The sequence below is a fragment of the Crinia signifera genome, chromosome 5 (assembly GCF_055691185.1).
Source record: "Crinia signifera chromosome 5, ASM5569118v1, whole genome shotgun sequence".
Taxonomy (NCBI): Eukaryota; Metazoa; Chordata; class Amphibia; order Anura; family Myobatrachidae; genus Crinia; species Crinia signifera.
Window position 1 is genome coordinate 197,145,300 of NC_139221.1, and position 19,808 is coordinate 197,165,107.

The 19,808-nt window shown below is 43.4% G+C and overlaps 1 long non-coding RNA gene across 2 annotated transcripts in view; it reads left to right on the forward strand.

Moving 5' to 3' along the window:
* Positions 1–19,808, forward strand: part of LOC146079626 (uncharacterized) — a 518,301-nt gene that overhangs the window by 149,431 nt on the left and 349,062 nt on the right. The window lies entirely within an intron of this gene.

The window sequence follows — 19,808 nt, forward strand, 5'->3', positions numbered from 1 at the left end:
CGCATGGCCGACAAAGGTGGAGCACTGGTGGTCCAGAACCTGTCCGCCTACAAAGCAGAGGTCTACAGACAATTAAGTGACGACACAGTCTACAGAGAGCTCGACAGTGATCCCACAGACCGTTTCAAACGTGAGCTGGACATGGTACTCGCGGAGGGGGTAAGATTGGGCATCATCCCTGATAAAATCTGTGATGCATTGACCACAGATTTTCCCAAAACCCCTATACTTTATACCATACCCAAGCTGCATAAAGATCCCTTAAACCCTCCGGGCAGGCCGATTGTTTCGGCCAGAGACTCGCTGTACTAAACTGTTGCGCAGTTCCTTGATTTATTTCTGCAACCGATTGTACAGAGCCAATCAACGTACCTAAAAGATACCAACAGTTTTCTCAGAGAAATCATGAAAAATTCCCCTTTGCCGGACAAATGTTTACTGTGCACTATTGATGTAGTTTCACTTTATACTAGCATCCCTCACAGCCGGGGCATGGAGGCGGTGAGGAGATCTGTGTTTGCCAGTAAATTGTACACTGGCCCTGATGCAGAGTTTTTCATGCAATTACTTGATCTGGCCTTATCCAGAAATTATTTTCTTTTTGACAGCAGGTATTTCATGCAACACTCAGGAGTTGCTATGGGATCGTGCGTGGCTCCCAGCCTCGCTAATATTTTTATGTATGACGTTGAACGTGACATTTTTCTTACCGACAGATATGCCAATGGGTCAATTAGGCTTTTTTTTAAGATATATTGACAATATTTTCATTTTGTGGGGTGACAGTGAGGAGAGCTTTCATGACATGATGAAATTCGCCAATAATGCAGACCAGTCTAAAAAATTCACTTACGAGTGCAGTTTCAGCACCATCCATTACCTTGACGTGAGGATCACGGTGACAGAAGACCATAAATTATCCACCTCCATCTATAAAAAACCGACAGACAGAAACACGATCCTGCACAGTAGCAGTCATCACCCCCCGTCCCTGAAATGGGGACTGCCCCACTCGCAATTCCTAAGGGCATTCAGAATTTGTAGTGACACAGCTGAAGCGGGGAGGGAGATTGACCGGATGACCCTGGATTTCTTACACAGGGGTTATCCACGCCAGCTACTGTTGAACACCAAACAGAAGGTTTTGCAAATGAATAGAGACCAGGTGCTTAGTGCATCCAAAACTGACAGCAACGACAGTCGCATTGTGTGGACACAAAAATTAACCACCATTAGCCAGTCCCTTATGAAAACAGCTAGAGATATATGGCCCATTATTTCCAATGACAAGCACCTCCCGACATTAAAAGAAAGCAGAATTTTACCATCTTTCAGACGAGGCAAAAACCTCAAAGACTTACTAGTCCACAATGACGTGAGTTCACTAGTGCCCCCGGCCAAAAAGCACTTTCTATCTCGCAAAAATGGCAATTATAAATGCCTAGGGTGCACGACATGTTCCAATTTAGAGGTGGGTGACCACTTCTTCCATCCGAGAACCGGTGAAAAAATCTCCATACGCCATCCCTTAACCTGCAGTAGTCGCTACGTTATTTATTACATCAAATGCCAATGTGGACTGCTCTACATTGGCAAAACCATTAGGCAGTTCAAGGAAAGAATTGCCCAGCATCGATCCAGCATCAGAGCAGCACTCGATGGAAAGGGATCAGATCAGCCGGTAGCGAGGCACTTTAAAACGTACAACCATAGCTTACCGTCACTACGCTATAAAATCATTGACTGCATACCTGCTAGTTCTAGAGGCGGAGATCGGGGACGCCGTCTGCTGCAACTGGAATCCAAGTGGATTCACAGGCTACAGACGGTCCAACCCCTTGGACTTAATGAACAACTCTCCTATACTTGCTTTCTAAAAATACACATCCCTCTGACAGTACCCCGTTACTTAAATGCTTCTTGCTCTTCAGCTGACTTGACTGACTTCATTGTCTGGATTATCTCTACATGCTCAGCTCTACGTATTAGCTGGCATTCGTTCGTTTGTTTTTGGTGACTACATGCATTTATTCAATTTTGAATGTATTCTGTATGATATTTCTGCACAGTATTGCAGTCGCAGCAATATCACTGCTGTTATCTTTATTTTGCGTTGCCTGTTTTCCAAGTCGCATTGGAGCCAGCCTCCATTTTTAATTATGTTTTGTTTGCATTGTCACCTAGGTTACGGGCACACTGTCACTCCAAGATACGCCCACCCAGGGAGTCCGGAACCGTCACCCGGCTCCCGGCTGCAGCGTGGAGTGGAACTCACGGCACGGTGTTAATCACTTTGAACATCTATATATGTAAGTAATGTTCCATGTTTCTGTTATGTCTTGATAAAGGGTAACCACCCGAAACGTCGATTTACAGCACCAACTTGTGTGCGACTTCTTTTTTTATACATTAACTAAGATTGAAAATCGTCATGAGTGCTCCCTCCTAAATTGTATATATATATATATATATAATCAAAGTCCAAAAAGAGCACTCACCAGACTTCCAGCACTTCTGCAGTTAACATACCGGCTGGAACAAGTGACAGAGTGCTGGATTTAAAATTTTCTACCTGTGTGTGGGTGACTCACCGTATCTCCTGTAATCATGGAGCTACAGGTCGTGCACCCCACACATTTGTAGCATCCCTTGGGGCGAGATAAAAAGTGGCTAGGTTTGCTGATTTTAGTTAGCTTGGCTATGTCGTTCTTTACTAACAAATCTGCCGAATTTCTGCCTCTTTTGTAGGCTGGCATGATCTGTGTGTTGTGCAGACTTTTGAGATCTCTGTCAGAGGTTATCAGGGGCCATAATTTCTTAACTTTTTTTGTGGTCTCACAGCTGCCCATGGCATGCTGTGTGACCCAAGGAATCCTGGCGCCTAATTCTTTTTTGGTACTAATGGTGTTTAAAGCAGTTTCCCGCTAGGTGTTAGGAACCTTCTCTTTAATTTTGGACAACTCTTTCTTTTTGTATCCCCTTTCTTCAAACCTGGCCTGCATGGCATCCAATTCAATGTGTACTTGGGCTTCCTCACTTACTATCCTCCATACTCTTAGCATTTGCGAGTAGGGCAACCCCTCACGCAGTGCTCTAGGGTGACAACTTTCATATCTGAGGAGGGTGTTGCGGTCAGTTTCCTTGATGTACAAGGAGGTCTCAATGTGGTTGTTTTTGAGATTAATTTTTACATCTAAAAAATTAATGACCTCTTTACTCATGTTGTACGTGAGTTTGACTGGGTGGATCAAAGCGTTGTGTGTTTCAAAAATGCTTTTTAGCTCATCTATGCTGCCCCTCCAAAAGATGAGCAGGTCATCTATATATCTGCGGAATAAAAGTACTTTGTTCACGTATGGGGCTCCGTAGATTAACTGTTGGTCCACCTCATTCATGTAGGCGTTGGCGTAGGATGGGGCCACATTGGATCCCATCGCTACGCCAAGCCGCTGGCCATACACCACACCGTTGAACAAAAAATAATTGCGATTTAGTACCAAATGCAGTAGATCCATGAAGAAAGGGATAGGCGGGCCTTTGTACATTGCATTATTGCTGATGAGGTTCTCCACAGCTCGCATCCCTTCTGTGTTGGGGATGCATGTGTAGAGCCCTGTAACATCAGCGCTACACATGACTACATCATCAGGGATGGTACCTAAGGCATTGAGCAATTCCAATAAGTGATTAGTGTCCTTAAGGTACGAATTTGTTTGTTGTACGCATGGATTTAATATAGCGTCTAGATAAGTGGACACAGGCTGGAACAAGGAACCCCTGGCTGAAATTATAGGCCTGCCAGGGGGCTTGTCCAGGCACTTATGTATCTTAGGTAACATATATAATAGAGGAGTGATGGGATATTCAGTGCTCAATGCCCTGCCCAACTCACCCGAAATGATGCCGTCACGTGTGGCTACGCCAATTAAATTGTCCAACTCTTTTTTATAGACCTGAGTGGGGTCTTTGCGCAAAACTTCATATACCTGTGTATCTGCTAATTGTCGCATGCATTCAGTGACATAGTCTGATAAGTCCTGCACAACCACTGACCCACCTTTATCTGCCTTGTGGATCACGATATCTGTCCTGGCTTTAAGTCCCTTCAAGGCTTCCCTCTCTTGCCCCGATAAATTGTTGCGCTGTAAGTCAGCGGGGGCAGGTGTGGCTTGACCTGCAGCCTCCATCATACGTATAAAGGTCTTTATTGATGGATTGGAAACCTGGGGATCGAATGTTGATTTGGGCAATAATTTCTTTAATTGGGCTGGTATGTCAACACCTACAGGGTCGACCGTGGGTTTGTCCTTGAAATGTTCTCTCAATCTGAGAGTTCTCCCAAACTTTTAACAGTCTAGTGTCCAATCAAAAGAAACAGGAGAATGGCTTGGTACAAATGATAGTCCTTTAGATAATACGGATATTTCTGCTTCTGATAGAGGTGTAGAGGATAGATTGAACACCAATTCTTTCAGCGGCGGCTGCCTTTGCGGCTTGTTTTGCCTCGCGGTCTGCCCACCGCGCCTCGTCCGCCTCCTCTGACGGTGGGTATTTTTAGACCCGCCCGGGTCGTAACCCCTAAAGGGGGATTACTTTCGGCTGATGCTTGTGTGCCGAGATCCGCTTCACTTGCGGAGGTGCTCGTATCGTCCTCTTCTCTATGTCGATTTCTCTGTCGGCGCTGTCTAATCGGCGCTCGAGTGTTGGCAGATGGTCCTCCTGTACTTAGCCAATGGTACACTCGATTAGCCTCGTAGTCTGCTTGTACCTTCCTGCGCTTCTCCCTTTTGTACTTAAGCAGCTCTTTTTGGTATGTTTCAATGTGTGTCTTGAGTTTTGTACTCCAATCAGTGAGTGTGTCGACTGTTAGAGTAGACACATGCGTGGATTCAAAAGTTGCCAATTTTTCTTTAACGGCTGTCAACTCCTTAGTTGATTCATCCACAACCAGCAATATTAGGTCCATGGAGCATTTATTTAATATGCTCACCCACCTTTTGCAAAAGGATACGTTGTTTCTTCCTATGGTGGGGACATTGCGGACCCGGAATCCCCTCGGGATTTGCTTGTCTTGGTAATATTCTGCTAGTGTGGATGCATGCAGCATATAGTCCACTTCGCGTTTTTTTAAATAATACCAATCTTTGTACAGGTCTTCATTATCGACAGCTGGTAACTGGGATTGGACAAATGCTGCTTTAATAATACCTTCGGCGTCACTGTCTGAGTAACTGAACCGGTCGCCTGTGTCGATCTGTGCGATGTTGACACCTGCCAAAACTGTAATCCCAAGGTTACCCTCCGGAAAGATGAGCGGCACTCGCTGGACTTGATAAATGCTTTTAAGTAGTGGAAAAAAAGTTGTCACATGTAGTCAACGTTTCAAGGCATACAAGCCTTTTTCTCAAGACGGACAATAATAAAGTGCAATAGTGATTGTGCATTCCTTTTGCACAATCACTATTGCACTTTATTATTGTCCGTCTTGAGAAAAAGGCTTGTATGCCTTGAAACGTTGACTACATGTGACAACTTTTTTTCCACTACTTAAAAGCATTTATCAAGTCCAGCGAGTGCCGCTCATCTTTCCGGAGGGTAACCTTGGGATTACAGTGTCTATATTCATGTATAGTGAAGGCACCCTGGCAGGCTGACCTTTTCTCCGAGAGTGCCAAACTACAAGTTCTCTCTCTCTCTCTCTCTATATATATATATATATATATATATATATATATATATATATATATATATATACACACACACACACACACAATAAACATCGGCTACTCACCTTTCCTAGTTTTAGGGTGCCCTATGGCTTGTAACCACATTGTTAAAACAGACATTGTAGGGGCTCTGCACACACTAAATTAACTGATATTAATAAATAGTGGAGATTTAGTTCATGAATTGATCAATGCATTTAAGCCTGCATTGAATGCATTCAATGCATTCACGGGACCCCACTTTTCTGCAGGTCCTACTATCGCTCAAAATGGCTACAATACACATAGCTATGACAATAATGTTTGATTCCAGTCATGCTATCTGGTCTAAAGCTCACAGCAGACTATGCTTTTAAAGGTGAGCAGTTACCAACACACCTGTCACTAATCATCGAGGGAAGCGGTTAACATAAGCTATGAAATATAGGTTAAAACAGGGTGTGAGAGAGAATGTAACTACAATAAGACTAATTTTAAAAAAATTCTAATAAACAATATATACACTAAACATCGGCACTCACCTTTCCTAGTTTTGGGTTGCCCTATGGCTTGTGACCACATTAGTGAACTAAATCTCCACTATTTATTAATATCAGTTAATTTAGTGTGTGCAGAGCCCCTACAATGTCTATATATATACTGTATATACGCACACATATATATGTATATGTGTATATATATATATATATATATATATATATATATATATATATATATATATATTCATTCAGCCTGGCACTCCCAAAACCATAGACAGCTGCTGTGGGTGCCTCCTGGCACAGTAGGATATGAAACAGTATAGGAATCATACAGCGGCACTCCACAGGCACATTTCAAAGGTGCTTTATAAGTGTCCCAACGTTTGCACTTGTACACCTTGATAAAGGGGTATCCATCCCCCGAAACGTTGGGACTCTTATAAAGCACCTTTGAAATTTGCCTGTGGAGTGCGGCTGTATGATTCCTATACTAATATATACTAATATATACTAATATATATATATATATATATATATATATATATACATATATATATATATATATATATATATACATACATACATATACTGTATATTCAAGGTTAATGTAATTCAGCAATTGAGGACCAGCAAGAAGCCTCCAGGAGCTTCTGTATAAATCACAGGATAATGATAGCAAAGGGCATGTTAAATTACTGTAGCATAGGTTTGGTCTTTGACCATTAGTGGTTTGCAATCATCTAAGGTTCATGGCTGATGGCCAAGGAATTTGCCATTGATGGTGCAGTATTTTTAATAACCCAAAAAAACTTTGAAAAAGAAAAAGAACTAATGCAGCCCATACACGGTGCAACAGACAGGTCTGTGCTCCTGTGCACATCCCATCGCACAGCACATAAACTTTGTGCTGTCTGTACTTTTTGAACTACTATAGATGTGATGCTATCACTCCTGTATGGGCGGCATAGGCTACCTATGGCTAAACCATGAAAGTGTTTCTACCAATCACTTAGAGATGAGCGGCGGGCACATTTTCAGGTTTTGGTTTTGGATCTGGATCTCCCTTCGTGTTTTGGATCTGGATTGGTTTTGGCAAAACCACCCTTGCGGGTTTTGGTTTTGGTTTTGGATTTTTTTGGAAAAATGCTTAATATTGCTAAAATAACAGAATTTGGGCCTGTTTTTGCCCCTAAAGTGTTATTAAGCTCAATAACATTAGGTTCCACTCATTTCTAGTCAATTTTGATCACTTTAACAGCTCACTAAATTGTTTTCATTTACTGTAGTTGGCCCAATTTCCCCTGTATGAGTTTCCTGCGCAGCCGCCGGTCTGTGCAGAGACTGACTTCTAATCTGCGGCAAGTGTTTATCTGTTCTGATCAGTTTAAAATCTAATAAGACCCCTATCTGTCGTGATCAGGTTGATAAACTCTGGAAACATTACCAGTTGCCTCCTTATCCATCACCTAATGGGTGGAGGGGAGGGGGGTAATTGGTGGCAGATAACCGAGTTCCTCCACCTCTCTAGGACCCCTGGTTTGGAGATCCCTATCTAGTCTACCCTTATAGACCCCTATCTTGGTTGTGAGGTCTATCAGTCTGCAACATCTGTCACCCAATTTACCGCTAAGGTTAATTCGTTTGATATGACTGGCTAGGCGTGTGTTCCCTTACCTCCCTCACCACTTCACAACTTCACGTGTGTCCCTCCCAAAGCCGCACACTCGGTCTAATTGGATGACCATCCCCAGCTGTTTAGACTTCCTCTCCCCACCATTCATCCATCATATCCCCCAAAAATATTTATTGCTCCAAAGAGCCAAAAAAATACAAAAAAAGAGCAAGAAAATGATTTGCAGGGGCTCTCCCACCCAGCCATCTATCTGGGACATCCCATCCAAAAAAGAAGTACGATAGGAATGGATGAGACCATGGATGTCCATGAGGACATAATTTTATCCATAATGGATGATGTGGAGAGAGAAATCACCCATCTCCCCACCATTCATCCATCAAAGATTTAAAATTGATGACGCTACAAAGAGCCAACAAATGACGCAGAAAGAGGTGCAAGTAAAAGAATTGCTGGGGCCCTGCCACCCAACCATCCATCCGGGACATCCCATCCAAAAAAGATGTACGATAGGAATGGATGAGACCATGGATGTCCATGAGGACATATTTACATCCATAATAGATGATGTGGAGAGAGAAATCACCCATCTCCCCACCATTCATCCATCAAAGAGGTAAAAAAATTAGGATGCTACAACAGCCAACAAAATGACGCAGAAAGAGGTGCAATATGACATTGTCCTTGGGCCCTCCCACCCTTATGTTGTATACAGGACATGCACAGTTTAACAAACCAATCATTTCAGCGACAGGGACTTCAGCTGCAGGGACTGTCAACTGTGGCTGAAATGATTGGTTTGTTTGGGCCCCCACGAAAAATAAATGGCAATGGGCATTGCACAAACTGGCTTTACAAGATGTCATCCTCAGCATCAGATTCCTCAGCCTCATCCTCTTCTTCACACACAATTAATTAGTGGTCGCTGGAATCAACCAATACAGGAGGACTGTGGGTATTAGGAGGACGTAAGTGCTGGTGAAGGAGGTCCAGTTCGTGGAATTTGAAATTCATTTTTATGAACATCATCTTCTCCACGTTTTGTGGAAGTAACCTCCTACGCCGATCGCTAACAAGGTTCCCAGCTGCGCTGAAGACTCTCTCAGAATATACACTGGAGGGTGGACAACTTAAGTAAAGCAAAGCCAGTTTGTGCAAAGGACACCACATTGCCTTTTTTTCTTGCCAATAATGGAATGGACAATCTGACATACCTATATCGATGCTATCGGCAAAGTAGTCATCCAACATTCTTTCAATTGTGATAGCATCATAGTCAGTAGCAGTCGACATGTCCATTATGCTAGGAAGCTCCTTCAGTCCAGACCAGATGTCAAATATATTTCCGGACTGAATAGCAGTGGGTCTCTTAGGAAAATTTAGCTGGTAGTGGTAGAAATTGAAGGAGAAGTTGTGTGCCTGCCACTTTCCGCTTCAGCTGACAATTTTTGGAGCAAGAGGTCTTTGCACCTCTGCAGATTTGTTCCCATTGGTAACAAAGACACAATGTAAGACTTAAACCTAGGATCCAGTAATGTCGCCAAAATATAATGATCTAATTGTAAGAGATTGACGACCCTTGGATCCTTGGTAAGTGAACTAATAGCGTGATCCACTAGTCCTACATATTTAGCAGATTCACTCTGCTTCAACTCCTCCTTTAATTTCGCCAACTGGTTTTGCAAAAGGCCTATCAAGGGAATGACCTGGCTCAAGCTGGCAGTGTCAGAACTAACTTTGCGTGTAGCAGCCTTAAAGGGCTGCAGGATCTTGCACACCACGGAAATTATTCTCCACTGAGCTTGACTCAGGTGCATTCCCGTTCCTCTCCCTATGTCATAGGTCGAGGTGTAGGTTTGGATGGCCTTTTGCTGCTCCTCCATCCGCTGAAGCATATAGAGGGTGGAATTCCACCTCGTGACCACCTCTTGCTTCAGCTGATGGCAGGGCAAATTTAGCTTTTCTTGCAAGTCTTGCACGCACTTGCAGAAGGGCGAAAATGTCCACAAATTTTCCGAACAACGGACAACATCTCTTGACACCCCTGTCCTTTTTCAAGAAATGATGCACCACCAAATTTACTTTGTGAGCAAAACATGGGACATGTTGGAATTCGCCCACATGTAATGCACTCACAATATTGGTGGCATTGTTGGATACCACAAATCCCGAGGAGAGTCCAAGTGGGGTAAGCCATTGCGCAATGACTTCCCATAGTTTTTCTAGGAGGTTTTCCGCTGTGTGTCTTTTACTGAAACCGGTGATACACAGTGTAGCCTGCCTCTAAATAGCAATGGGAGATGATGTTGCTGCTGCAGCTGTTGGTGCTGCTGCTGAAGGCAATACATCCACCCAATGAGCAGTCACAGACATGTAGTCTTTTGTTTGCCCTGTTCCGCTTGTCCACATATCCGTGGTTAAGTGGACAGTGGGTACAGAGGCATTTTTAAGGACAGTAAGTGGAACCTAGATGGAATTTGGTAATGGGGACACAGGATCTCTAGCAACTGGGTAAAACCCACAGAATTAATTGCGGATACTGGATGCACGTCTATTACCAACATAGTTGTTATGGTGTCAGTAATACGCTGTGCAACGGGGTGACTGCTGGCATACTTTGTCCCCCTTGCAAAGGATTGACTTACAGTCAGTTGCTTGGCTAAGTGATCCGGACTAGCATTCCTGGTCCCCTTCCTGGAAGCAGCAGCAGAAGCAACAGGTGTACCTGATAAGGATGCTTCTGAGGAATCCAGGATAGGAGAGGATTCAGTCAGGATCATGACATTGGGTGCAGGACTACTTCCCAATCCCATAATCGCTGAGGATGGGGATGATGCAGGTGTTTGAGGAGATTGCACGCCCTTGGATTTAACAGAGAAAGGGGAGCAGGACGGTGACGCTGGGTGGGCTGCTACATGTTTGTTCACAGTTTCTTTTGACAAAAACTTCTGATGGATGCGCTGCAAATGACGTAACAGTAAGGAGGTCCCAAGGTGCTGCACGTCCTTACCTCTACTTACAATAGCTTTACAAACGCTACACACGGCTTGACAGTTGTTGTCCGGATTTGGGTAAAAATAATTCCATACATACAAGGTGGATTTTTTGGTCTTTTGCCCTGGCATGACAATGGGATTTTCCATACCCCGGACAACAACTGTCTCTGTCGGTGCCTTAAAACAAACAACATCATCCTTAACATCGTCATCATCCGCATCCCTTTGTGTGCCAGCTTCACCAACAGAATCCACATCCTCAATAACCAGGTCAGCATCTTGACTGTGGATGCTCTTGCACACACTTGCAGAGGGCACGCAAATGGTGGAATGAACCTCCTCTTCATGACCAGTATTTGAAAGGTCCGGCTCACATATGGCATCCGCGGACACACTTAGAGTCAGCGGACACTTGTGAACTCGCCTTGGTCTTAAAAATGTTCATTCTTTTTTTTTGTAGTAGCAGAAGGGCTACCAGCATTCTTCTGAGACGCTGTACCATCAGTCAGAAACAAAGGCCAACTGACTGTAAGTCAATCCTTTGCAAGGGGGACAAAGTATGCCAGCAGTCACCCCGTTGCACAGCGTATTACTGACACCATAACAACTATGTTGGTAATAGACGTGCGTCCAGTATCCGCAATTAATTCTGTGGGTTTTACCCAGTTGCTAGAGATCCTGTGTCCCCGTTACCAAATTCCATCTAGGTTCCACTTCTCCAGGAAGGCAATACCCAGACTGTACACGGACATTAAAAAAAAGTGTTGTTACTGTCCTTAAAAATGCCTCTGTACCCACTGTCCACTTAACCACGGATATGTGGACAAGCGGAACAGGGCAAACAAAAGACTACATGTCTGTGACTGCTCATTGGGTGGATGTATTGCCTTCAGCAGCAGCACCAACAGCTGCAGCAGCAACATCATCTCCCATTGCTATTCAGAGGCAGGCTACACTGTGTATCACCGGTTTCAGTAAAAGGCACACAGCGGAAAACCTCCTAGAAAAACTATGGGAAGTCATTGCGCAATGGCTTACCCCACTTGGACTCTCCTCGGGATTTGCCCCTGGACAGTGGACACTGCAGCCCCGGCGTGTGAGCACTGCAGCACCTAGTTAGTTAAATCACACTACAGGGCTCAGGCCTATAAACAGTCACTGACTCTCACTCAATACAAGTCTACAACACAGTGCACGGAGCACAGGGCAGTGAGGGCACAGGGCAGGTCACGGAGCACAGCACAGCACAGCATGGCACGGTGCATAGCACAGGGCACACAGAGCTTTCCAACCACCCTCTTCCCTCTCCAAGTTTGGAGTGAAGATGGCGGGGCGCGCGTGCGTCTTTTATAAGATCCCGCTCCCGCGAGAATCCGACAGCGCGATGATGACGTTTTGCCTCGTTTTCGGTCCGGAATTGAGGCGGGAACTCCCGATATTCGGATCTGACGGATCTCGGGGATCCGGACCCGCTCATCTCTAACTTAAACCATACAATGTACAGCCTTTGAACATCTACACTACTGCAGCACACTGGATAATTCTTTGGTTTTATGAAAACTGCTCCAATAATTTGAAAATGTGCCTTGAGTGGTGCACCATCTGGCAGCATCATCCACATCACCCCCTCCCCCACAGTTGCACCCTCTGATTGCTCACCTCGTCGGTCATATGGTGGGGCCTACCATTGCTGATCACTCCCCTAAGCAACCTAATGCCCAAGCAAACCCAAACGTCCGAGTGCACTAATTTCTACTACCCATGTTACTTTCAGAAAAATACTGTATGGATGTAAGAGTTACAGTACACTAATGAGATAGCAGTTTATTAATGTGAAAAAATATGAATACTAAATGTATATACACTTCTACCGCATCTCATTCTATGCACTTTATAGTTGAATGGTTGATGGTTACTTTAATCAGTAGCGGCTCCTCTGCCTTTAGACTTTCCTGGGTTCTTCTCGTTGCAAACAGTTATTAATTATTTGCAGGTTATTAGTTTGATTTGCGCTGTACTATTGTTTATGTGCATTTACTGTAAATAAATGATTTACTCATATGCACACAAACACAGGTACAGAGGAAAATACACACTTTTAATAACTTTAATATTAATTAAAGTACACAAAATGATACTCTTAATAAAGATCTACACAAAATTTTATTAAAATAAAATAAACTTTCATGCACCTCTCTGGTGCAATCCATACCTTCCTTTTGCTGCATGACACTGAGTGACTCACGGAGTCTGGGCATGCTCACTGCAGAGAATTGCTTCTGGGCTGCACAGACAGCAGCCCATAGAAGCACTGTAGCTCTGGCGATTTGAACAGAATGGCTTCCTGTTGGAAGCTATTGGTGTCATTGCACCATGCACTGGCAGCCCAAGAGGGGGAGGAGTTTCCAGCTCTGTGTATGAAGAGTAGTAGCAGCTTCCCATAGGAATCTACTACATGCTGAACTGTTCCCCACAGGGTTGGGCTGTTGCTGTGTCTGCCCTGCTGCTTCATGGAGCCTGGTGAGGGGAGGTTACCAGCATGTCAGAGACACAGCCAGCCAGCACCAGAGCTCCAGAGTTAGGGGGGGTGCCAGGGGGGGAAATCACAGGAGCTCTGGTGCTGTCTGTGTATCTGGTGTTGTGATTTTAACTGGAGGAGTCGCCACAGACTTTAATGCTACAGTATAGCAGAAATTATCTACTCAGACAATCCAATTAGGGTGGCTAATCATGGGATCGGGATCGGCGGGATACCGGGATTTGGCCCCCAAAACGCCGGGATTTCAATCCCGGGATTGGAGTTTGCAATCCCGGGATTTCGGAATTAGACTGCGCATGCACAGTCTAATGCCGTGCAGCGTCTGAGCACCTGCTCAGATGCTGCCCGGCTTCTCCCGGCACCCGGCAGAGCAGTGCTGCACATCATGACCTCTCAGCATGACGAGATCAGAGGTCACGCTGCGCAGGCAGAGGTCATGCTGACTGTATGAAGCCGCGCTGCCCGCCCACCCGCCCAACTAGCAGCACGCCAGCCCACCCAACGCACCAGCAAGCAGGCAAGGAGCATGGACCACCCGTCCCCACACCCAGCAACCCAGCAGTATGAAGATCACCGTGCACCGGGCCACCCATCCACCCGGCAACCCTGCTGCACCTGCAAATGTAAGTAAATGTGGGGCATCCAGGGTGGTTTTTTTTATTAGGAAAGCCGATCCCGGGAATCCCGGGATTGAGCATTTTTCAATACCAAATCCCGGGATTGAAAAAATGCCCCGGGATATGATTCCCTAAATCCAATTAAATTCAGGTAAGAACAAACTGCAGTTTGGAGCCTGGTGTATGGTATGGTTTTCTTAACTTGTGATCATAGCAGGAGGCTAATTACCAAATATTTCGAAAAACTGAAAGAACACAGGAGAATGTGACAATTTCATGTGCAATGACATGAAGGGCCCTCTAGAATACATTTTTGATGTAAACTATGAGAAAAATATAATTGTGATCACTTTATAAATGGTGATTGTAGTCAAAGACAATGTTTAAACATTGTGTTCTATTATGTAGTAGTGTAGAAGATGAATCCTATTGGGAGGTGGCATTAGACACAAAGGATTATACATATGGGGTGCTTGTGCTATGTTTCTAGAAGAAAAAATGTATCCTTACCAGGGGCGGATCCAGGATAAAATGACAGGGGGGGCACCATGATAAAAGAGGGTTTAGGTGAGTGAGAGCCAGTGTTAGTGGTGCCAGTGTACATGCTAAGAGAGCGGCAGAGAGAGGGTGGCAATGGGATTAAAAATAGGCCCACCATGGCAACAAAAGTGAAGGATGTAGTTGTGCGCGCGCCGAAGGCGCGCTCTGGAAAAGGGGGTGTGGCCACTCAACAGGGGGCATGTCCTTGAGTGGAGTGTACAACACCATATACAACTTCTACACATTATGCTACAAAATACTAGACCCCATTATACTTGCCCCTTACACATGATGCCAAATGGAATGAGCCAAAATTCAAACAATGCCACATGGATTGTGTCAAAATTCACACAATGCCACACAGATTGAGCCAAAATTTACATAATAACACACAGATTGAGCCAAAATTCACAAAATGCCAAATGGATTGAGCCAAAATTCACATAATGCCAAATGGATTGAGCCAAAATTCACAAAATGTCAAATGGATTGAGCCAAAATTCACATAATGCCAAATGGATTGAGCCAAAATTCACATAATGCCAAATGGATTGAGCCAAAATTCACATAATGCCACATGGATTGTGTCAAAATTCACATAATGCCACACGGATTGAGCCAAATTCATAAGATGCCACATGGATTGAGCCAAAATTCACATAATGCCACACGGATTGAGCCAAAATTCGCATAATGCCACACGTATTGAGCCAAAATTCACATAATGCCACACGGATTGAGACAAAATTCACATAATGCCACACGGATTGAGCCAGAATTCACATAATGCCACACAGATTAAGACAAAATTCACAATCCGCTTCATAAACAGGGACATTGTCCACCAAAGGCACGCATTAAACATTGACACCATAATGTCCATTGCACGTTAAGTTACACGGCATGATGTCCATTATGTATTATGCCAAACACCATAATGCCTATTAAAAATTATGCTACATACAGTAAGTGCTGCTTATCTACATGCTCATTGCCAAGGGTTCCATGCTCATTGCCAGAGGTTCCATGCTCGTTGCCATGTGGGATTACATGCTCATTGCCAATGAGGAATACATGCTCGTGGTAAATGGGGGACAGCCGCCAGGCAGAAGTGATAGCCACTGACAGTGGCAGAGCCTGGCTGAATTTCGAGCACTGCAGGTCCCAGCTATTTGAAATAATACCCATTTCACACCAGAAAATGCATTCCCAGGTTGGCCCCTTTTACACCAGCCTAGTCCCTGCATTTTCTGGTGTGAGGGGGAGAGAAAACCACCCCTCCCCCCCTTTAACCAGTTATCTCATTTATATATCTTCGGAACTAACTGACCCATTTACATGAGACAAGTATCATATTGAAGAACTTTTGAGTGGGCTTTGAATGATTTTGGTCCAGTGAGTTTGGTTCCAGAGTAATCTGCCCTCAAAGAACATGAACAGCCATGAAATTACATTTAAAAAAAAAATCGATTTACACGCTATATCTCTGGAACCGATTGACCTATATGGACCAGGAGATGCCAGGGAGGGAACTGGCAGCTGTCGGAACCAGGTGGGGGTCGGAATTGACGGGTCCCATATTATCCTATGGGGGAAAAATGTTACAGCTTTGCCAGGCGATATCTCCGGTTCCCGGGGGGCTAGCGACATGGGGCTGGGCTCGTTGGAAATCTCTGGTCCTCATCTACAAAATAAATGACAGGGGGGGCACGTGCCCAGGTGCCCCCCCCCTGAATCCGCCACTGATCCTTACAGGCTGTGAGTTTGGGGATAAGCCAAAAACGCAGCTAGTAGGAACCCCAGCGCTCTAAATCAAAACTTAAAAATATATATAAATTTAACAAATAAGTGGCAGCTGCTGCAGGTCACACCTGTGGGGATTGCCTGTACCCACAAAAATCGATACAAGAGAAAAGAAAAAGGGAAATGGTGTGTATTGCGCTGCTAACCACAGACAGGTTTAAGGAAATATACTCTAAAAATATAAATAAATAAATTGAAGACCAACGTGCAAAGATGATGCGGACACACTGCTTTAAAAAAGTATAAATTTTATATGATTAAATGCATCAGATAATACAAGACAAACAATTAATAGTAATAAACATAAAAAATAAAAAATAAAAAACAAAATAAATACACTATAGATAAAAATGGACAGGATAATCAATATCAGTCCTTAATAGGGTTAGAAATGGACGTTATTAGCTTGGGGGTGCACCGCTGTAGGTAGATAGCACAAGTGGTCAGGAGCCAGATGGTAAAAGAGAAAAATGCTGTTATAATGATATTGAAATATTGGTTAGTAATGCACAGTCCAATGAGGGTTATTGTTTATGAGGATGAAGTTAATAATGGGTAACAGTCATTTAAGCATGTAGAATGCATGCAGTAGAAATAGAACACGGCTGGGCTCCACGCCAGTATAGATAAATATGCAGCAGTTAAATAAGCAGCACTAAGATGCAGGGATTTTGACTGATTATCTCACCCTGTTCAAGTGGCAGCTTGTGCGGTCTGATGGTTGCTCCGTTCCCGGGGTGCGGGTTGCCGCCGGTAGTTTTCCTCTGTGGGTCACCTTAGCATAGGTGCCGGCAGTTAGCGATTCCTTTTCCCGTCATACGGAGAGTCCAAATGTGCAGACTGCAGTGATGTTATAGACAAGCGCTTAATTTTGATAGAAGCGCTGAAAAGCTGTGTACAGCGTGGTTTCTCCTGTAGCAGCGGGCAGCCTCCAACGTCTCAATACAGTGACGTCAACGCGTTTCGTCTCCTACGTAGTATGGAGACTTTATCACTGGCATCATAAATGTTGATATGAATTTCAACAAAATATACTGAATGCAGTAAAATATTGATAGTTGCAATGTGGTTATTATAAAATTGACTGTCAATGAACAATACTGATATGAATACAAATATTGGGAAGAAAATCAACTTTAAATTCAGAATTTGCCTTTTTTTTAACCTTTTTTTTTTATTATAATACAAAATGAAAAACAAAATAAATCAGGATGATTAAATCAAAACCCAATTCCAGAGAACCAAAACCACCCAGGGTTAAGACAATTTTTTTTTCAAGTAGATCACTCTCTTAACTATTATTTTACAAGATCGACACATGCAGCACTTTTCTGTTCTCAGACTGATTATAATTGAGATGGAAATGTATTAAAAAGATTGAGTCTGACAAATGTATCCCACTGCTTAGTTAATCAACTGCCCTGTTAATTAAATTGTCCTGATTGCTCAACTTTTAACCAAGTTCAGCTGATGTTTGTCTACATAGATTTTCACTCATAAGTTATTTTTGAAAATAGAACTTGTTTTCTTGACAAATAATTGTAGAACTGTGATGACCAAAAATAAAGATGACAGATGACATCAACAATGATGTTTGAGGGATACTATCCACACAGTGGGCCTTATTTTGGTTCACTCTTTCTGACAAAATCCTTCTTAGATGGACAAAACCATGTGCACTGCAGGGGAGCATATGCAAAATGTGCAGAGAGAGTTAGATTTGGGTGGGGTTTTACTTCAAAGTGAGATCTATATTGAAGTGTAAAAATAAAGCAGCCAATATTTTCCCTGCACAGAAACAAAATGACTCACCCAAATCTAATTCTCTCTGCACATGTTACATCTGCCCCCCTGCAGTGCACATGGTTTTGTCCATCTAAGAAGTATTTTGGCAGAAAGAGTGAACCAAAATAAGGCCCAGTATGAAGAGAAATACATTGTTTGTGTTTAGGGCAGTGGTACCCAAACTGTGTGCCGTGGCACCCTCGGGTGCCTCAAGACATTTGCAGGGGTGCCTTAAATTGGTGCTCCAGAACCAAATCAAATTGTTTATATATAATGTAACTGCAAAACCAATGTTGTTGGCTACCAATTGTAAAACATGTTGATAAACAGATATAATTCTGAACACATAATTGAACCCAGGAATGACATATAAACGCAGTTTACTTAATATATTATAATTTCATATTATGAATGTTTTAGCCTAGGGGTTCCATGAAAACAATTCTGATACTCAATGGTGCCATGACTCAAAAAGTTTGGGAACCACTGGTTTAGGGTCATGTGTCTATGGCCTCCACAAGTCTGGCCTTGCCATATAAGTTTCCAGTTATGTTTGTAGCAGTATTCCCTTAGCTCATTTGCCAATAAAGTACAGTATACTCCTAATAATTTGCTTTGGACACCCTCTGTGAAATGTAGTCAGGTGCAATTTTTAGAGATGTGCAATTTATTTGCCAAAAACGTCCGAAACCACACATGTAGTAAAAATCGTACGTTTTACCGTGACCCAAAAATTGCACATTCAAAATGGCATTGAGATGTTTTCTCATAGAAAACATAAAAAAATGCTAATTTAATAGGGTGCGATTGTTAAAATTGCACCCTAAACATTACCAAAAATTGCAAAAAAATAGACCAGGTCCAGGCTGGTGAGTTCAACAGAACCGTGCACAGGTCAGATGTGCATGTTTCTGTTGAAAAAAGTGTAGAACAATGACAAAACAAAACAAAAAAACAGTGTGGGGTCCCTCCAGCATAACCAGCCCTGGGCTTATTGAGCTGGTCCTGGTTTCCCAAATACAGGGAGGCGGGAGTGATGGTGTCCCTATATATTTGAGAAACCAGAACTGGGGCATAAAGCATAGGGTTGCCCCCTATTTTAGAACCAGCACCTGGCTCCAACCGCCAGCAGATTAATGCAACAGCACTTTTTATATAAGGTCCTCAGGCCATCACATCACCCGATGGCAATAAAGAGACCCCCCAGGTTTAACCCTTCCAGGACTAAAGCCCTGTCCCCTTTTCTCATAGTGCACTTAGGGAAAGTTTCTCAAACCCACCTACAGATACTATATTTAAATGTTCTCAGTGGCTGACTGAAAGAACTTCTTTCAGCATTGGGACACACATTCTCCAAACTTTATTGTCACTGCAAAGCTTTTTGTAGCATAAAGAATTGCGTAAAGGCTCATTTCCTATAGAGATCAATGAGGACAGAAACACTAAATAGGTCAGCAACCCCTTTTGGGAAATTGAGAACATTGAAAAGAGTCCATTGTCTGGTGAACACACTAGGAAAATACATTTTCCCAGCTCAATAAATGTTAATTGGTAAAAACCAGGAGTTCTAGGTTACCACCTGACCTGGAGTATATACTGATATTCTAGCCTTCCAGCACCCAAGAACAAAACAGTCCTAACAGAGAGCTTTTTGTTTAAGTCAGGAATATTCCTAGAATTCCCATAATGA